The sequence below is a fragment of the Eulemur rufifrons genome, chromosome 23 (genome assembly GCF_041146395.1).
Source record: "Eulemur rufifrons isolate Redbay chromosome 23, OSU_ERuf_1, whole genome shotgun sequence".
NCBI classification, from domain to species: domain Eukaryota; kingdom Metazoa; phylum Chordata; class Mammalia; order Primates; family Lemuridae; genus Eulemur; species Eulemur rufifrons.
In genome coordinates, this window is record NC_091005.1 from 16148771 (window position 1) to 16168503 (window position 19733).

The 19733-nt window shown below is 53.9% G+C and overlaps 1 protein-coding gene across 1 annotated transcript in view; it reads right to left on the reverse strand.

The window, feature by feature from the left end:
- Positions 1-19555, reverse strand: part of LOC138373922 (RNA-binding Raly-like protein) — a 41825-nt gene extending 22270 nt beyond the window's left edge. The window contains exon 1 of the mRNA XM_069456566.1: positions 19497-19555. The gene's annotated coding sequence lies outside the window, so the exon portion shown is untranslated. The remainder of the gene's footprint in view (positions 1-19496) is intronic.
- Between the last annotated feature and the right edge of the window lie 178 nt (positions 19556-19733).

Sequence of the window (19733 nt, forward strand, 5' to 3'; positions counted from 1 at the left end):
AGGGTCTCCTAATGGGGCACATCTGTGATTATCAGGGGTCTCCTAATAGAGTACACCTGTGACGACCCGGGGTCTCCTAATGGGGCACACGTGTGATAATCAGGGGTCCCCTAATAGGGCACACCTGTCACTTCCCGGGGATCTCCTGATAGGGCACACCTGTGACGACCCGGGGGTCTCCTGATAGGGCACACCTGTGACGACCCGGGGTCTCCTCATAGGGCACACCTGTGACGACCCGGGGACTCCTAATAGGGCACAGTTGTGACCACGCGGGGGTCTCCTGATAGGGTACACGTGTCCGGACGCGTGGTCTCCTCATAGGGCACATATGTGACGACCTGGGGTCTCGTAATAGGGTACAGCTGTGAAGACCCCAGGACTTCTAATAGGGCACACCTGTGACGAACAAGAGGGTCTCCTGATAGGGCACAACTGTGACGAGCCGAGAATCTCCTCATAGGGCACACCTGCATTAACCAGGTGTCTCCTAATAGGGCACACCTGTGACTACCCGGGGTCCCTCATAAGGCACACCTGTAAGGACCCATGGTCTCTTAATGGGGCACATCTGTGATAATGAGGGGTCTCCATATAGGGGACACGTGTGTCGACCAGGGGTCTCCAAATGGGGCACACCTGTGACGACGGGGGTCTCCTAATGTGGCACACCTGTGACTTACCGGGGTCTCCTGATAGGGCACACCTGTGATGACCCGGGGGTCTCCTGATAGGGCACACCTGTGACGACCCAAGGCCTCCTCATAGGGCATACCTGTGATAACCAGGGGTCTCCAAATAGGGGACACCTGTGACGACCTGAGGTCTCCACATGAGGCACACCTGTGACGACCCGGGGTCTCCTAATGAGGCACACCTGTGATAATCAGGGGTCTCCTAATAGGGCACACCTGTGACGACCCGGGGATCTCTTCATAGGGCACATCTGTGACGATCCGAGAATTCCTAATAGGGCACACCTGTGACGACCCGGGGTCTCCTAATAGGGTATATCTGTGATGACCCGGGGTCTCCTAATAGGGCACATCTGTGAGGACGCCGGGGTCTCCTCATAGAGCACACCAGTGACGACCTGGGGTCTCCTAATAGGGAACAGCTGTGACGAACCGGAGACTCCTAATAGGGCACACCTGTGACAACCTGGGGTTCTCCACGTAAGGCACACCTGTGACGACTAGGATCTCCTAATGGGGCACATCTGTGATAATCAGGGGTCTCCTAATAGGGCACACCTGTGACGACCCGGGGTCTCCTAATTGGGCAACCTGTGATAATCAGGGGTCCCCTAATAGGGCACACCTGTGACTTCCCGGGGATCTCCTGATAGGGCACACCTGTGATGACCCAGGGGTCTCTTGATAGGGCACACCTGTGACGACCCAGGGTCTCCTAATGAGGCACACCTGTGATAATGAGGGGTCTCCTATTAGGGAACACCTGTGACGACCCGGGCTACTCTTCATAGGGCACACCTGTGACTACCCCATGTCTCCTGATAGGGCACACCTGTGACGATCAGTGGGTCTCCTCATAGGGCACACCTGTGATAACCAGGGGTCTCCTAATAGGGCACACCTGTGACCACGCGGGGGTCTCCTCATAGGGCACATATGTGACGACCTGGGGTCTCGTAATAGGGCACAGCTGTGAAGACCCCAGGACTTCTAATAGGGCACACCTGTGACGAACAAGAGGGTCTCCTGATAGGGCACAACTGTGACGAGCCGAGGATCTCCTCATAGGGCACACCTGCGTTAACGAGGTGTCTCCTACTAGGGCACACCTGTTACTACCCGGGGTCCCTCATAAGGCACACCTGTAACGACCCATGGTCTCTTAATGGGGCACATCTGTGATAATCAGGGGTATCCTAATAGGGGACACCTGTGACGACAGGGGTTCTCCTAATGTGGCACAACTGTCATAGTCAGGGGTCTCCTGATAGGGCACACCTGTGACTTCTCGGGGATCTCCTGATAGGGCACACCTGTGATGACCCGGGGGTCTCCTGATAGGGCACACCTGTGACGACTCAATGCCTCCTAATAGGGCACACCTGTGATAACCAGGGGTCTCCTAATAGGGCACACCTGTGACGACCCCGGGGTCTCCTGATAGAGCACACCAGTGACCACCTGGGGTCTCCTAATAGGGCACAGCTGTCACGACCCTGGGACTCCTAGTAGGGCACACCTGTGATGACAAGAGGGGGGTCTCCTCATAGGGCAAATCTGGGACGAACCGGGGATTTCCTCATAGGGCACACCTGTGATAACCAGGGGTCTCCTCATAAGGCACACCTGTGACGACCCAGGGTCTCCGAATGGGGTAAACCTGTGTTAATCAGGGGTCTCCTAATAGGGCACACCTGTGACGACCCAAAGGTCCCTTGATAGGGCACACCTGTGACGAGTGGGATCTCCTAATTGGGCACACCTGTGATGAACAGGGGTCTCCTAATAGGGCACAGCTGTGACTACCCGGGGTCTCATCCAAGAGCACACCTGTGATAACCAGGGGTCTCCTAATAGTGCACACTGTGACAAGCTCGGGTCTGCTAATACGGCACAGCTGTGACGACCTGGGGACTCCTAATAGGGAACACCTGTGACGACCCGGGCTCTCCTCATAGGGCACATCTGTGACGACCCGAGGACTCCTAATGGGGCACACCTGTGACCACCCGGGGTCTCCTAATGGGGCACAGCTGTGATAACCAGGTGTCTCCTAATAGGGCACACCTGTGAGGAACCGGGAGTCTCCTGAGAGGGCACACCTGTGACGACCCGGGGTCTTCTCATGGGGCACACCTGTGATAAAAAGGTGTCTATTAATAGGGCACACCTATGAAGACCTGGGGGGTCTCCTCATAGGGCACATCTGTGACGACCCGGGGACTCCTAATAGGGCACACCTGTGAGGATCCAGAGGTCTCCTAATAGGAGACACCTCTGATGACCCAGGGTCTCCTAATAGGGCACAACTGTGATGACTCGGGGTTTCCCTCATTGGGCACACCTGTGACGACCCGGGGTCTCCAAATAGGGTACACCTGGGACGACTCAGGGTCTCCTAATAGGGCACAACTGTGACGACCCGGGGGGGTCTCCTAAGAGGGCACACCTGTGACTACCCGAGGTCTCCTCATAAGGCACACCTCTGACGACCCAGGGTCTCCTAATGGGGCACATCTGTGATAACCAGGGGTCTCCTAATAGGGCACACTGTGACAAGCTCAGGTCTGCTAATATGGCACAGATGTGACGACCTGGGGACTCCTAATAGGGAACACCTGTGACGACCCGGGGATTCTCCTCATAGGGCACACCGGTGAAGACCCAGGGGTCTCCCCATAGGGTACACCTATGATAACTAGGGGTCCCCTAATAGGGCACACCTGTTACGACCGGGGGGGGTCTCCTGATAGGGCACACCTGTGATGACCCAGGGGTCTCCTGATAGGGCACACCTGTGACGCCCCGGGGTCTCCTAATGAGGCACACCTGTGATAATCAGCGGTCTCCTAATGTGGCACACCTGTGATGAACACGGGTCTCCTCATAGGGCACAGCTGTGACTACCCGGGGTCTCCTCCTAGGGCACACCTGTGATAACTAGGGGTCTCCTAATACAGCACAGCTGTGACGACCTTGGGACTCCTAATAGGGAACACCTGTGACGACTCGGGGGGTCTCCTCAGAAGACACAGCTGTGAAGACCCAGGGGTCTCCTCATAGGGCACACCTGTGATAACCAGGGGTCTCCTAATAGGGCACACCTGTGATGACCTGGGGGTCTCCTAATAGGGAACATCTTTACGACCCGAGGACTCCGAATGGGGCACACCTGTGACCACCCGGGGTCTCCTGATTGGGCACAGCTGTGATAACCAGGTATCTGCTAATAGGGCACACCTGTGAGGAACTGGGGGGTGTCCTGATACGGCACACCTGTGAGGACCCCGGGACTCCTAACAGGGCACACCTGTGACGACCTAGGCGGTCTCATGATAGGGCACACCTGAGACGAGCCGGGGATCTACTCATAGGGCACACCTGTGTTAACCAGGGGTCTCCTAATAGGGCATACCTGTGACAACCCTGGGTCTCCTCATAAGGCACACCTGTGACAACCCAGGGTCTCTTAATGGGCACATCTGTGATAATCAAGGGTCTCCTAATAGGGGACACCTGTGTCGACCAGAGGTCTCCAAATGGGGCACACCTGTGACGACCCGGGGTCTCCTAATGGGGCACACCTGTGATAATCAGGTGTCTCCTAATAGGGCACACCTGTGAGGAACCGGGGGTCTCTTGATAGGGCACATCTGTGACGACCCAGGGTCTCTTCATGGGGCACACCTGTGATAACAAGTTGTCTATTAATAGGGCACACCTTTGGCGACCTGGGGGGCCTCCTCATAGGGCACATCTGTGACCACCCGGGGACTCCTAATAGGGCACACCTGTGACGACCCAGGGGGGTGTCCTCATAGGGCACACCTGAGAGGACTTGGGGTTCCCCTCATAGGGCACATCTGTGATGCCCCGGTGTATCTTCCTAGGGCACACCTGTGACTACTAGGGGGTCTCTTCATAGGGCATATCTGTGACGACCCGAGGACTCCTAATAGGGCACATCTGTTACGACCCGAGGTCTCCTAATTGGGGACAGCTGTGACTACCCGGGGTCTCCTCCTAGGGCACACTTGTGATAGCCAGGGTCTCCTAATAGGGCACACTGTGACAAGCTGGGGTCTCCCAATACGGCACAGCTGTGACGATCCAGGTGGATGTCCTCACAGGGTACCTGAGAGGACTTGGGGGTCCCCTCATAGGGCACATCTGTGACGCCCCGGGGTCTCTTAACAGGGCACAGTTGTCACGACCCGGGGACTCCTAATAGGGAACACCTGTGACCACCCGGGGGTCTCCTCATAGGGCACACCTATCATAACCAGGGGTCTCCTAATAGGGCACACCTGTGACGACCAGGGGTCTCCACATAAAGCACACCTGTGACGATCTGGGGTCTCCTAATGAGGCACACCTGTGATAATCGGGGTCTCCTAATGGGGCACACCTGTGATGACTCGGGGTTCTCCTAATAGGGCACATCTGTGACGACCCGAGGACTCCTAATGGGGCATACCTGTGACCACCCGGGTTCTCCTAATGGGGCACACCTGTGATAACCAGGTGTCTCCTAATAGGGCACTCCTGTGAGGAACCGGGGGTCTCCTGATAGGGCACACCTGTGACAACCCGGGGTCTCCTAATGGGGCACACGTGTGATAACAAGGTGTCTATTAATAGGGCACACCTATGACTACCCGGGGGGTCTCCTCAAATGGCACATCTGTGACGACCCGTGGACTCGTAATCGGGCACACCTGTGAGGACCCAGAGGTCTCCTAATAGGACACAGCTCTGATGACCCAGGGTCTCCAAATAGGGCACACCTGGGACGACCCAGGGTCTCCTAATGGGGCACATCTGTGATAATCAGGGGTCTCCTAATGGGGCACAACTGTGTCTACCAGGGGGTCTCCTGATAGGGCACACTTGTGACGACCCAGGGTCTCCTAATAGGGCACACCTGTGATGACCAGGGGTCTCCTAATAGGGCACACCTGTGACTTCCTGGGGGTTTCCTGATAGGGGACACCTGTGAAGAACTCCAGGGTCTTCTCTAAGGCACAGCTGTGACGACCTGGGGGTTCTCCTCATAGGGCACACCTGTGACGACCGGGAACTCCTCATAGGGCACACCTGTGACGTCGGATGGGTCTCCTCATACAGCACACCTGTGATGACCCAAGGTCTCCTAATAGGGCACACCTCTGACGAGCTGGGTCGTCTCCTGATAGGGCACACCTGAGACGACCCGGGAGTCTCCTCATAGAGCACACCTGTGATGACTCGCGGTCTCCTTATAAGGCACACCTGTGACGGCCCGGGGGGTCTACTAATAGGGCACACCTGTGACAACCCGGGGGGCGTCTCCTCATAGGGTACACCTGTGATGACGCGGGGGTATCCTCAAAGGGCACACCTGTGACGACCCGGGGGCGTCTCCTCCTAGGGCACACCTTAGCGGACTCGGGGGTCCCCTCATAGGGCACGTCTTTGACAACCCGGGTACTCCTAACAGGGCACATCTGTCACGACCCGGGGACTCCTAATAGGGCACATCTGTGATTACCCGGGGTTCTCCTCATAGTGCACACCGGTGACGACCTAGGGTCTTCTAAGAGGGCACAGCTGTGACTACCCGGGGTCTCCTAATGAGACACAGCTGTGATAATCAGGCGTTTCCTAATAGGGCACACCTGTGATGACCCGGAGGTCTCCTAATAGGGCACATCTGTGACGACCCGAGGACTCCTAACGGGGCACACATGTGACCACCCGGGGTCTCCTAATGGAGCACACATGTGAAAACCAGGTGTCTCCTAATAGGGCACACCTGTGAGGAACCGGGGGGTCTCCTGATAGGGTATATCTGTGATGATCCAGGGTCTCCTAATGGGGCACACCTGTGATAACAAGGTGTCTATTAATAGGGCACACCTGTGACTACCAGGGAGTCTCCTCATGTCGCACACCTGTGACGACCCGGGGTGTCTCCTCATAGGGCACACCTGTGACGACACGGGATCTCCTAATAGAGCACATCTGTGACGACTCGGGGACTCCTAATAGGGTACACCTCTGATGAACCGCGGGCGGCCTCCTCATAGGGCACACCTGTGACGACGCTGAGGTCTCCTAATAGGTCACACCTGTGATGACCCAGGGTCTCCTAATAGGGCACAACTGGGACGACTCGGGGATCCCCTCATAGGGCACACCTGTGGCTACCCGGGGTCTTCAAATAGGGCACACTTGTGACTACCCGGGGTCTCCTAATAGGGCACACCTGTGATGACCCGGGGGGGGGCCTCCTCATAGGGCACACCTGTGACGTCTCGGGGGTCTCCTCATCCGGCCACCTGTGACGACACAGACTCTCCTAGTAGGGCACACCTCTGACGACCCAGGGACTCCTAATAGGGCACATTTGTGAGGACCCAGAGTTCTCCTAATAGGGCACACCTCTGATAACCCAGGGTCTCCTAATAGGGCAGAACAGTGAGGACTCGGGGGTCCCCTCATAGGGCACACCCATGACGACCCAGGGTCTCCACATAGGGCACACCTGTGACGCCCCGTGGTCTCCTCATAGGGCACACCTCTCATGACACGGGGGGGCCTCCTCATAGGGCACACCTGTGACGACCTGGGGATCTCCTCATAGGGCACACCTGTAACCACCTGGGCTCTCCTAATGGGGGACACCTGTGATAACCAGGTGTCTCCTAATAGGGCACACCTGTGACTACCCAGGGTCTCCTAATAGGGCACACCTGTGACGACCTGGGGGGGTCTCCTCATACAGTACACCTGTGAGGACTCGGGGTCTCCTGATAGGGCACATGTGTGATGACTAGGGGTCTCCTAATAGGGCACATCTGTCATGAACCGGGGACTTCTAATAGGGCACACAAGTGACGACGCGGGGGTCTCCTCATAGGGCACACCTGTGATAACCAGGGGTCTCCTAATAGGGCACACCTGTGATGACCTGGGGGTCTCCTAATAGGTCACATCTTTACGACTCGAGGACTCCTAATGGGGCACACCTGTGACCACCCGGGGTCTCCTAATAGGGCACACCTGTGAGGAACCAGGGGTCTCCTGATAGGGCACACCTGTGATGACCCAAGGTTCTCCTCATAGAGCACACCGGTGACGACCTGGGGTCTTCTAATAGGGCACAGCTGTGAAGACCCGGCGACTCCTAATAGGGCACACCTGTGACGACCCGGGGGATCTCCTCATAGGGCACACCTCTGACGTGACAGGGATCTCCTTATAGGGCACACCTGTGATGATCCAAGGTCTCCTAATAGGGCACACCTGTGACTTCCCCTGGGTCTCCTGATAGGGCAAACCTGTGATGGCCCGGGGGGTCTCCCCATAGGGCACACCTGTGACGACCCGGGGTCTCCTCATAGGGCACACTTGTGACTTCCCGGGGGTCTCCTGATAGGGCAAACCTGTGATGGCCCGGGGGTCTCCCCTTAGGGCACACCTGTGATAACCAGGGGTCTCCTAATAGGGCACACCTGTGACAACCCGATGTCTCCTCATAAGGCACACCTGTGACGACCCAGGGTCTCCCAATGGGGCACATCTGTGATAATCAGGGGTCTCCTAATAGGGCACACGTGTGACGACCCGGGGTCTCCTAATGGGGCACACCTGTGATAACCAGGGGTCTCCTAACAGGGCACACTGTGACGACCTGGGGTCTCCTAATAAGGCACATCTGTGACGACCTTGGGACTTCTAATAGGGAACTCCTGTGACGACCCGGGGGGTCTCCTCATAGGGCACACCTGTGACGACCCGGGGGTCTCCTCATAGGGCACACCTGTGATAACCAGGGGTCTCCACCTAAGGCACACCTGTGACGACCCTGGGTCTCCTAATGAGGCACACCTGTGATAATCAGGGGTCTCCTAATAGGGCACACCTGTGAGACCCGGGGCCTCCTAATAGGACACACCTGTGCCGACCCGGTTGTCCCCTCATAGAGCACACCTGTCACGACCCGGGGTCTCCTAATAGGGCTCACCTGTAACGACGCGGGTGTCTCCTCATACGGCACACGTTTGACGACGCGGGGGTCTCCTCATAGGGCACATCTGTGATAATCAGGGGTCTCCTAATAGGGCATACTTGTGACGACCCGGGGTCTCCACATAAGGCACACCTGTGACGACCCGGGGTCTCCAAATGGGTCACACCTGGGATAATCAGGGTTCTCCTGATAGGGCACACTTGTTTTCTGGAGCCAGGAGGCCCGGCAATGGCTTATTCAAAATGGTGGCGAAGCCATGTGAAACAGCCTGATTATCTGAAATAGCCGGTCTGACTTGCAGAGGAATTTGTAAGTTTCCAGTTCCCCACTGTGACGTGCCCCTTGAGTACCTGAAAAATCTCCTATATGGGAATATTTACACCACCTTTCCTACCTCCTCTTTCTGCCCTACTTAAGCCTCTGTTCTACCGCCAATAAACGAGACTTGATCAGAATCCTGTCTTGTTTCCATTTCTTGTGTCCCCCGCCCCGTCCGAATTCCCACTCCTTCCTCCACAGGTCACACAAGTAACTGATCCCGCGGGTCGGGACAAGTGGCGCCCAACGTGGGGCCGTGGATACGGAGGATCGAGTGAGGAAGAAGACGCGAGATTGCTGGCTTTGTGAAAACGAAAGTAAATTCCTTCAACCGCCGCGGGAGCCTGCCGCGCGGGACTAGAAGGTGAGTAAGTGCGTCTGAATATGGGGCAGGAATTGAGCCAACATCAGCTTTATGTTAAGCAGTTAAAACAGGCCTTACGGACACGAGGAGTAAAGGTTAGAGGACAGGATTTGTTTAAATTTTTTGATTTTATAGAAGACATTTGCCCGTGGTTCCCCCGTGAGGGCACAATTGATATAAAGAGATGGAGACGGGTGGGCGATGCCCTTGAGGATTTTTATCGAACATTTGGGCCTGAAAAGGTCCCAGTGACTGCCTTTTCCCATTGGAATTTAATTAGAGATCTTATAGATAAACATCGGGACTGTCCCAATGTAGAGGCTGCTATCATCCAAGCAGAAGAGATATTAAAGGAAGGTTCTAAAACAGACCTCCGCAAACCTGCCCTTAAGGGAGAAGTGGACTTAATATCACTTGAGAGTGATGACGAGGGGGACTGTGAAACCCGAGGGGCGACAACGGCCACAAATAGCAAAGACCGGGGCACTGAGGGTTGTAAACCGAGATTGTACCCTCTACTCCCCACAGAAAATGAAGACAGAAATAGTCTGTTCCCCACAGAAAACAAAGACAGGAATGGTGGGAATGATAAGCCAAAAAAATGCCCTACATTCAAATTGGCTAAAAATCTGGGGAAGAACCCTGATTCTTCAGAAGTAGACTGGGGCGAAATAGAAGAGGAGGCAGCAAAATATAATCCTGACTGGCCTCCGTCTGTCTCATATCCTCCTCCCTATAATATGGCCTCCGCACCCCTCGCAATGGCTGCGGTGGATCCCAGAGAGGATCTCAAAGAAAAAATAGCACAACTTGAGGAACAGATTAAGCTCGAAGAGACTCATCAATCTTTAATTCTCAAACTCCAAAAACTTAGAACGGGAAGTGAGAGAGTCCCTGAAACTAGGGACCCCCAGGGGAACCTGTGCCCGCCACAGCGGCCAGGACAGCATGCCCTAGTAGAGCGCAGGCCCACCAGCAGTAAGGAAAAGGGCTCTTCCTTTGCTGATGCCTTTCCTATTACAGAGACTACTGACCCGCAGGGCCAGGCCTGGAGGCACCATAATGGATTTGACTTTGCCATGATCAAAGAATTCAAGACAGCTGTCTCCCAGTATGGAGCCACAGCTCCCTACACCATGGCCATCTTAGAATCGGTGGCAGATAATTGGCTCACTCCTATTGATTGGAATTCCTTGGCTAGGGCTGTCCTTACCGGGGGCGATCATTCGATCTGGAAATCGGAATATTTTGAAAATTGCAGGGAGACGGCTAGGCGAAACCAACAGGCAGGCAATGGCTGAGATTTTGATATGCTTACTGGATCAGGCAATTGCGCCAACACTGATGCCCAGATGCGGTACGATCCTGGCCTTTATGCACAAATCCAGGCGGCTGCCACGAAGGTGTGGAGGAAACTCCCTGTAAAAGGGGACCCAGGCGCCTCACTTACTGCGGTCAAACAAGGGCCCGACGAGCCATTTGCAGACTTTGTGCATAGGCTTATGACCACCGCAGGGAGGATATTTGGCAACGCAGAAACAGGGATTGATTATGTAAGACAATTGGCCTTTGAAAACGCAAACGCAGCCTGCCAAGCCGCCATCAGACCGTATTGCAAAAAGACAGACTTAACGGGATATATTCGCCTTTGCTCAGATATTGGGTCGTCATATCAACAGGGCCTAGCCACGGCGGCCGCTTTTAGCGGTCAGACAGTCAAAGAATTCCTCGGAAATAGGAACAAGTAGAATAGACCTTGTTTTAAGTGTGGCAAGGCAGGGCATTTTGCCAGAGACTGCAAGGGAGACGCCCACAAGACTCACGAGAGCCGACCCCCGGGTCGGGGGGGAGGGGCCAGCCCCAGGCCCCGAAGCAAGCTTATGGGGCAATCAGCAGCACAGCCACAGGGAAAAATCCATTTCAGACCTCAGTAGGCCCACCCCAGGAAGCGCAGGATTGGACCTCTGTGCCTCCGCCCACACACTACTGACGCCTGAAATGGGTGTCCAAGCCTTGGGCACTGGAGTGTACGGGCCCCTGCCCAAGGATACCTTCGGACTGATATTAGGAAGAAGTAGTGTAACTATGAGGGGCTTACAGGTTTATCCAGGAGTGATAGATAATGACTACAAAGGGGAAATTAAAGTTATGACAAAGGCAGTCAACAACATTATCACCATCACCCCAGAAGAGAGAGTCGCTCAGCTGCTCCTAATACCCCTAATGCCCACGGATAATGGCTGTCAGAAGGCCATATGGGGCAAAAGAGGGTTTGGATCATCAGATGGGTATTGGGTGCAAGCCATCACTGATAAAAAACCTTCTCTCAGTCTATGGTTAGATGACAAGGTGTTCACAGGATTGATACACACGGGAGCTGACGTGACTATTATTACACAGGAGGACTGGCCGTCTCAGTGGCCTACCTCGGATACACTGACCAATTTGAGAGGTATTGGGCAGAGTCAAAATCCTAGACAAAGTTCTAAATACCTCACGTGGAGAGACAAAGAAGGCAACTCGGGGCTTATCAAACCTTTCATTATCCCTCATCTCCCAGTTAATTTGTGGGGCAGAGACCTGCTTACACAAATGGGAGTTATAATGTGCAGCCCCAGTGACGTGGTCACTGCTCAAATGTTAGCACAGGGATATAGCCCAGGGAAAGGACTAGGAAAACAGAGACGATTGTCGTAAATATTTTGGAATAGAGCCGTCAAAGATTATACAGCCATACTCTAAACCCCAAGTTCAATGGCTGCTTCAAAACACAGACTCCTGGCCTATAGCCTTGGCCTTCTTCCCGGGAGAATTCGATAACCATTACCCCGCGGATAAACTTATCCAGTTTTGTAGACTTCATGCATTTGTTTTCCCTCGTGTCGTCCATAAGGAACCATTACAAAATGCTATGCTAATTTTCACTGACGGCTCATCTTCAGGCATTGCCGCTTACACATTTGACAACAATACAGTTCAATTTAAAACAACGCAATCCTCCGCCCAGCTGGTAGAGTTGCAGGCCATTATTGCGGTCCTGTCTGCTTTCCCCCACAAACCTCTAAACATTTATACTGACAGCGCTTACCTAGCCCACTCCATACCCCTTTTAGAGACAGCTGCCCAAATCAAACACATCTCTGACACTGCTAATCTCTTCCTCCAGTGTCAACAACTTATCCGACTCAGAACCACCCCATTTTTTTTAGGCCACATTAGGGCTCATATAGGCCTGCCAGGACCTTTAGCAGATGGCAACTATAAAGCCGACACAGCCACGAGAACCGTGGCAACCATATGCGCGGATAATCTTGAACAAGCCCACGCAGCCCATTCCTTACACCTTCTTAATACCCAGTCTCTACGACTTTTGTACAAAATTACTAGGGAACAAGCCAGACAGATAGTCAAACGCTGTAGCACCTGTGTCACTCTATTACCAGTTCCCCACCTGGGAGTCAATCCTCGGGGCCTCCTTCCTAACCAATTGTGGCAGATGGATGTCACACATTACCCAGAATTTGGGAATCTCAAGCACCTCCATGTCTCTATAGACACCTACAGCGGGTTTTTGCTCGCCTCACTCCAATCAGGAGCGGCCGCCAAACATGTCATAGCCCACCTTTTGCATTGTTTCTCTGTTCTCGGGGTCCCCCGACAACTAAAGACAGACAATGGCCCTGGGTACACTTCACGGGCCTCTCGCCAGTTCTGCAAACAACTTCATATCACTCACACCACTGGCATTCCTTACAACCCCCAAGGACAGGGCATGGTAGAATGAGCCCATTTGTCCGTCAAAAATACCTTATTTAAAATAAAAAAGGGGGAATGGTACCCCACAAGAGGATCCCCAAGAAACTCCCTTAACCATACCCTATTCATATTAAATTTTTTAACTCTGGATGCCAAAGGAAAAAGCGCAGCGGATCATTTTTGGCATCCGGAAACCCACACCAAGGTTGCTCTGGTGAAATGGAAGGACCCCCTAGACAATTCCTGGCATGGACCAGACCCGGTCTTGATCTGGGGACGAGGATCAGTATGCATCTTCTCCCAGGAACATGATGCCGCCAGATGGCTCCCGGAAACACTTGTTAGACAAATAGATGATGCTAACTCTGCCAGGGATACCCGCGTCCCTGAGCAAACTCCTCTCTCTTCCCCACAGGATGGATCCTGGGACAACTCTCCTTCTTATTCTCCTGGGACACCTGATCCCGATGGCCTCTTGTGGATTCAGGGATCCAGCGAGAGCACGAACGCTGCTGTTTTTATGCCAACAAATCCAGAATAGTCAGAGATAAAATCAAGAACTTACAGGAAGACCTAGAGAAGCGGCGGCGGGAACTGGTCACCAATCCACTGTGGTCTGGCTGGAATGGACTTCTCCCCTACCTCCTTCCTTTCTTTGGGCCCTTACTAGGCCTCTTGCTCATACTCTCCATAGGGCCCATTGTATTCAGTAAGCTCATGACTTTTTTCAGACAACAAATACAGGCCATTCAGGCTAGGCCTATTCAGGTCCATTATCATCGCTTGGAGATAAATGATCGCTACGGGTCAGACTAAGAGCTGAACCGGTCAGTGAGAGAGGGGTAAGAGGGCAATGTCTTTCATGTCGCCTAAGACAGGAGGGCTGCCGGTGCCACCGCCTTATCCGATGACGGGCTTGACAGAACCAAAGATGGTTGCCCCGACCTAAGACAGGCGCGGTTCCCTTAAAATCCTCTCCATATTTAAAAACTAAAAAGGGGGACCTGTCCGGAGCCAGGAGGCCGGGCAATGGCTTATTCAAAATGGTCACGAAGCCATGTGAAACAGCCTGATTATCTGAAATAGCCGGTCTGACTTGCAAAGGAATTTGTAAGTTTCCAATTCCCCACTGTGACGTGCCCCTTGAGTACCTGAAAAATCTCCATATATGGGAATATTTACACCACCTTTCCTACCTCCTCTTTCTGCCCTACTTAAGCCTCTGTTCAACCGCCAATAAACGAGACTTGATCAGAATTCTGTCTTGTCTCCATTTCTTGTGTCCCCCGCCCCGTCCGAATTCCCACTCCTTCCTCCACAGGTCACACAAGTAACTGATCCCCCGAGTCGGGACAACCTGTGACGGCCCGGGGGGTCTCCTAATAGGGCACACCTGTGACGACCCGGGGTCTCCTACTGGGGCACACCTGTGATAACCAGGTGTCTCCTAATAGGGCACACCTGTGAGGAACCCGGGGTGTCCTGATAGGGCACACCTGTGACGACCTGGGGGTCTTCTGATAGGGCACACCTATGACGACCCGGGGGGGTCTCCTCATAGGGCACACCTGTGACGACCTGGGGGTCCCCTCATATCGCACACCTGTGACGACCCAAGGGGTCTCCTAATAGGGCACACCTGTGACGACCCGGGGATCTCCTCATATCACACACCTGTGATGGCCCGGGGGGGTCTCCTCATAGGGCACACCTGTGACGACCCGGGGTCTCCTAATAGGGCCCATCTGTGACGACCTGAGAAATCCTAATAGGGCACACCTGTGACGACTCAGGGGTCTTCCCATAGGGCACACCTGTCATGACCCGGGGGTCTCCTCATATCACACACCTGTCACGACCTGGGGGTCTCCTCATATCACACTCCTGCGACGACCCGGGGGGTCTCCTCATACGGCACACCTTTGACAACTCGGGGACTCTTAATAGGGCACACCTGTGATGACACGGGGGGGGTCTCCTCATAGGGCACTCCTGTGACCACCCAGGGCCTCCTAATAGGGCACACCTTGACGACCCAGGGTCTCCTAATAGGGCACACCTGTGACGAAACGGGGGTCTCCTCATAGGGCACACCTGTGACGACCCGGGGTCTTCTAATGGGGCACACCTGTGACTTCCTGGGGGTCTCCTGATAGGGCACACCTGTGACGGCCAAGGAGGTCTCCTCATAGGGCACACCTGTGACGACTCGGGGGGTGTCCTTATACGGCACACCTGTGACGTCCCGGGGGGTCTCCTCATAGGGCACACCTGTGACAACCTGGGGACTCCTCATAGGGCACACCTGTGACGACACTGGGGTCTCCTGATAGGACACACCTGTGACGACCCGAGGTCTCCTCATACGAGACACCTGTGACGACCTGGTGTCTCCCTGGGTGCCCTACGTGACCCCTCATTTTCTCCAGGCTTAAATAACAAGTCAGATCCCTGCAGGCTCCAGGGGGCCAATGAGAACTTGAAATCTAGGAGGATACTGAATCACCAAAAAAAATATAGGAGGAAGATATTCAATCACCAAAAGAATGGAGAGATTTTAGCCGGGCGCGGTGGCTCACGCCTGTAATCCTAGCACTCTGGGAGGCCGAGGCGGGTGGATCGCTCGAGGTCAGGAGTTCAAGACCAGCCTGAGCAAGAGTGAGACCCGGTCTCTACTAAAAATAGAAAGAAATTATATGGACAACTAAAATATATATATACAAAAAATTAGCCGGGCATGGTGGCGCATGCCTGTAGTCCCAGCTACTCGGGAGGCTGAGGCAGTAGGATCGCTTAAGCCCAGGAGTTTGAGGTTGCTGTGAGCTAGACTGACGCCACGGCACTCACTCTAGCCAGGGCAACAGAGTGAGACTCTGTCTCAAAAAAAAAAAAAAAAAAAAAAAAAAAAGAATGGAGAGATTTGGCTAATTGGTATTGGCAAAAATTTGGCAAGGTGACGTCTGAGTGGATTCTGAGGGTGCAGGACTGGTGAGCGAAGTAAACAACATTAAACAGGGTTGAACGTGTTGAGATTTAGGATTCTACGGGCCCAGCTTGAGTCACGGGGGTGGTTCTTGTCATTTGATAGTTCCTTGAAACCTGGACTCAACTGTGGCCAAGGAATATTAGCTAATGATGCTAATAAGAGCTAAGACTTACTAAACATTTACTGTGTGCTGGGCACAGTTTTAAGCACTGATGTTAACAAGTCAAGTTTACACGGTATAATGCTGATGGAGAAACTGAAAAGTTGGAGCGCTAGCCTAGCTGTGTGAACACTCATTAGTGTTTACTCTTGCCAGGCTGTTCCCAACAGTTTAACTCATTTTATTATCCTCATTTTACAAAAGAAGGAAATGAGGCAAAGAGACGTTCTAGGGCAACAGTCCCCAACCTTTTTGGCATCAGGAACCGGTTTCACAGAAGACATATTTTCCACAGACCAGGAACGGGGGATGGTTTGGGGATGATTCAGGTGCATTACATTTGTTGTGCAGTCAAACCTCTCTGCTAATGATAATCTGTATTTGCAGCTGCTCCCCAGCGTTAGCATCACCGCCTCAGCTCCACCTCAGATCATCAGGCATTAGGTTCTCATAAGGAGCATGCGCAACCTGGATCCCTCGCATGTGAGTTTACAGTAGGGTTCGAGCTCCTATGTGTCTAATGTGCTGCTTTGACAGGAGGCAGAGCTTAGGCCATGATGCAAGTGATGGGGAGCAGCTGTAAACACAGATGAAGCTCCACTGCTCACCTCCTGCTGTGTGGCCGGGTTCTTAACAAGCCATGGACGGAGGGGTTTCCCAGGATGTGGGACTTTCAATGCTAAAGTCAGGACAGTGCCAGGCAAACTTGCACAAGTGGTCAACCTAGGTTTTGAGTAACTTGGCAAAAATCACAGTTATTAAGTGGCACAGCCTGTATTTGAATCCAGGTGGGCTGACTTCAGACTCAAACTCTGTGCCCTGCCAGTGGTGTTCAAACTCCACCTTGCATCTGAAACACCTGGAGGCCTTGTTAAAACTCAGGTCGCCCAGCCCCAGCTTCAGAGTTTCCCATTCAGGAGGTTTGGGCAGCTGAGTATTTGCCTTTTCAACAAGTTCTCTGGCGATGCTGATGTTGCTGGTCTCGGGACCACGTTGGAGAACCACTGTGTTACGCTGTCTCACCTCCAGATGAGAATGCTGGAATGCACTTTTCATGTATGACCTGCTCACTGCCACCCCCACCCCTGATGGCCCCAAAGATATGTCCTTTACCACGGCCTTGAGAAGTAAATACATTAGTGAGGGAAATGCTGGACAACGGTGAGCCGTGGCACCAGGAACGCTGATGGAAGAGGCTCAACTGAAATGGTCATACAGTTATGAACTGGCAGAACCTGTCTGGGCACACAGAACTGGCAGAGTTAGTTGCCACAGCAGAGGTGAGGCTGCCACAAAGGTAGCTCCCGTGTCCCTGCTGTCGGGAGTCCACTCTGCAGTTCCCAGGTCCTGCAGCAGTAGCTCGGGAATCTACACAGACTGGCTTTGCAGCAGAATTTGGGGCACTATTTATGGCCACACAGGCCCCCCTGCCTGGTTCTCTGACTCTTCCCAAAATCCTGTGACCAACCATTGTCTCTGTTATAAAAAAATTGAGGTTAAAGCCACATAATATAAAATTAACCAATTCAGTGGCATTTAGTGCATTCACAATGTCATGCAACCCCCACTTCTATCTAGTTCAAAAGCACTTTTTTTTATAAGTTATTTTATATTCATTTTTATTTTTTGATACAGAGTCTTGCTCTATTGCCCAGGCTAGTGTGCCGTGGTGTCAACCTAGCTCATGGCAACCTCCAGCTCCTGGGTTCAAGCGATCCTCCTGCCTCAGCCTCCCAAGGAGCTGGGACTACAGGTACATGCCACCATGCCTGGCTATCCTGCCAACTCTTAACTCTTGGCCAAGACCACAGGAAGGCAATGCCCAACAGATGCCTTATGCTTTAGGCAGTCTAGGCTATGAGATTGGATCCTCTACATGCACCGTCTCCAGAAAGCAGAGGGCACTTCCCAAATACACCACAAGACAACCCCTCCAAGTGCATAATGAACATATTAAGAAACTTACATTCATCTTTATCTTTACCTTTTAAAGTTTTTATCTGTGTCTCTTTCATACTGGACATAATATTTTAGTATAGTAGTACATGGAGATAATTCACAATTAAGTACGTATAAACATCCTGAAAGCACGTGCTCGAGTTTTTACAGCTAGAGGTTTGCAGCCAAAACATTTGGAAAGCCTACAAAGCCGGCACCGTGTTTGGGACGAAGAGCAAGCTCTGCCTTCTAGAACCTCGGTTCAGCTAGAGCCGAGAACACCAGCTAGAGCCATAGGCACAGCAAGGAGAGCCCTCTGCCCAGCGCTGAGGAAAACCTCAGAAGGGAAGCCCAGACGGCTTGTTCGTCATTCTCGCTCTCGACCCTGGCTGGTTCCCACTCAGTCCCGGCCACACTCAGCCGGTCCTGCCTCTCTGTCCCCCGCGGAAGCTAAACACAGGCGGGGGGCTTTCAAAGAACCGGATCCGAGCTCCCTGCCCCTCCTCACCTCCCCCCCCAATACTTTCACAGACTTTGCTGGAAACACACACCTGGCTTAGAAGCGTTTATCGTATCAAGGAAAAAAAGTTCCCCAGAAAAAACTCCACAGACACAGAAATATTTCAGTCAGGCCTTCAGAGTTTTCCAGAACCCACTCCAGGGACCCACTGTGAGGCGCAGACTCTCTCTGTGTCACAAATAATGATTCCTTTGCCAACGACACCTTTGATTTCCCAGTCTGTATTCGCTCTCGGGAGCGCTGGGCACACGGAGATACCGGGGCCAGGCGGAATGGAAGACTAAAGGGAGGACGCTAGGGCCGCCCAGGACACCAGTGGCCCGGGTGGCACAGCGGCGAGGAGCTGTGAAAGGGGGGAGACGTGAGCCAACAGCGGGACAGCGAGCTCCGGGGAGGCACAAATGTTCCCAAATACTCCCAGCCTCCTCACCTGCCTCATCAGTCCTGAGGGAGCGAAAACCAAAGCCAGGCGGGCCAGGGAGGTGACAGGGACTGGCAGCCCTCACTTTCCCTGCGTGTGGCCTGCGGACGCCCTCCGGAGCCGAAGGCTGGTCTCCTTACACCCGGTGTCTACACCCGCGGACGCGAAAGATGACTTCGCCCCCAGGGACATCTGCGCACCCACCTCCTGTGACTCTGCGGCCGGTCGTCAGCTGGGCGTGGGGGTGGGGATGCGGGGTCAGCCGCCCCACCTGTGCTGCCCTCTCCTCCCCGGCCCCGGCGGGCGCGCGCAAAGCGTACTCACTACTCCGACACTCGTCCCGGCTCCCGAGCCGCCTCACCTCCGTCCGCGGGGGGCCTAGCGGGGACCCGGCCAGCTCTCCGGTGGGCGCCGGCGGGCTGCAGAAGGGCTCTGGCCGGTGACTGCCGCCGGCGGGAGGCGGGGGCGGGCTGCGCGTGCACGGGCCAGGCTCCCACGGGGCGCGTGCAGCGGACGCGGCCCTGGAGGTGGGAGCAGCTTGGGCGCAGGGCGACATCTCCC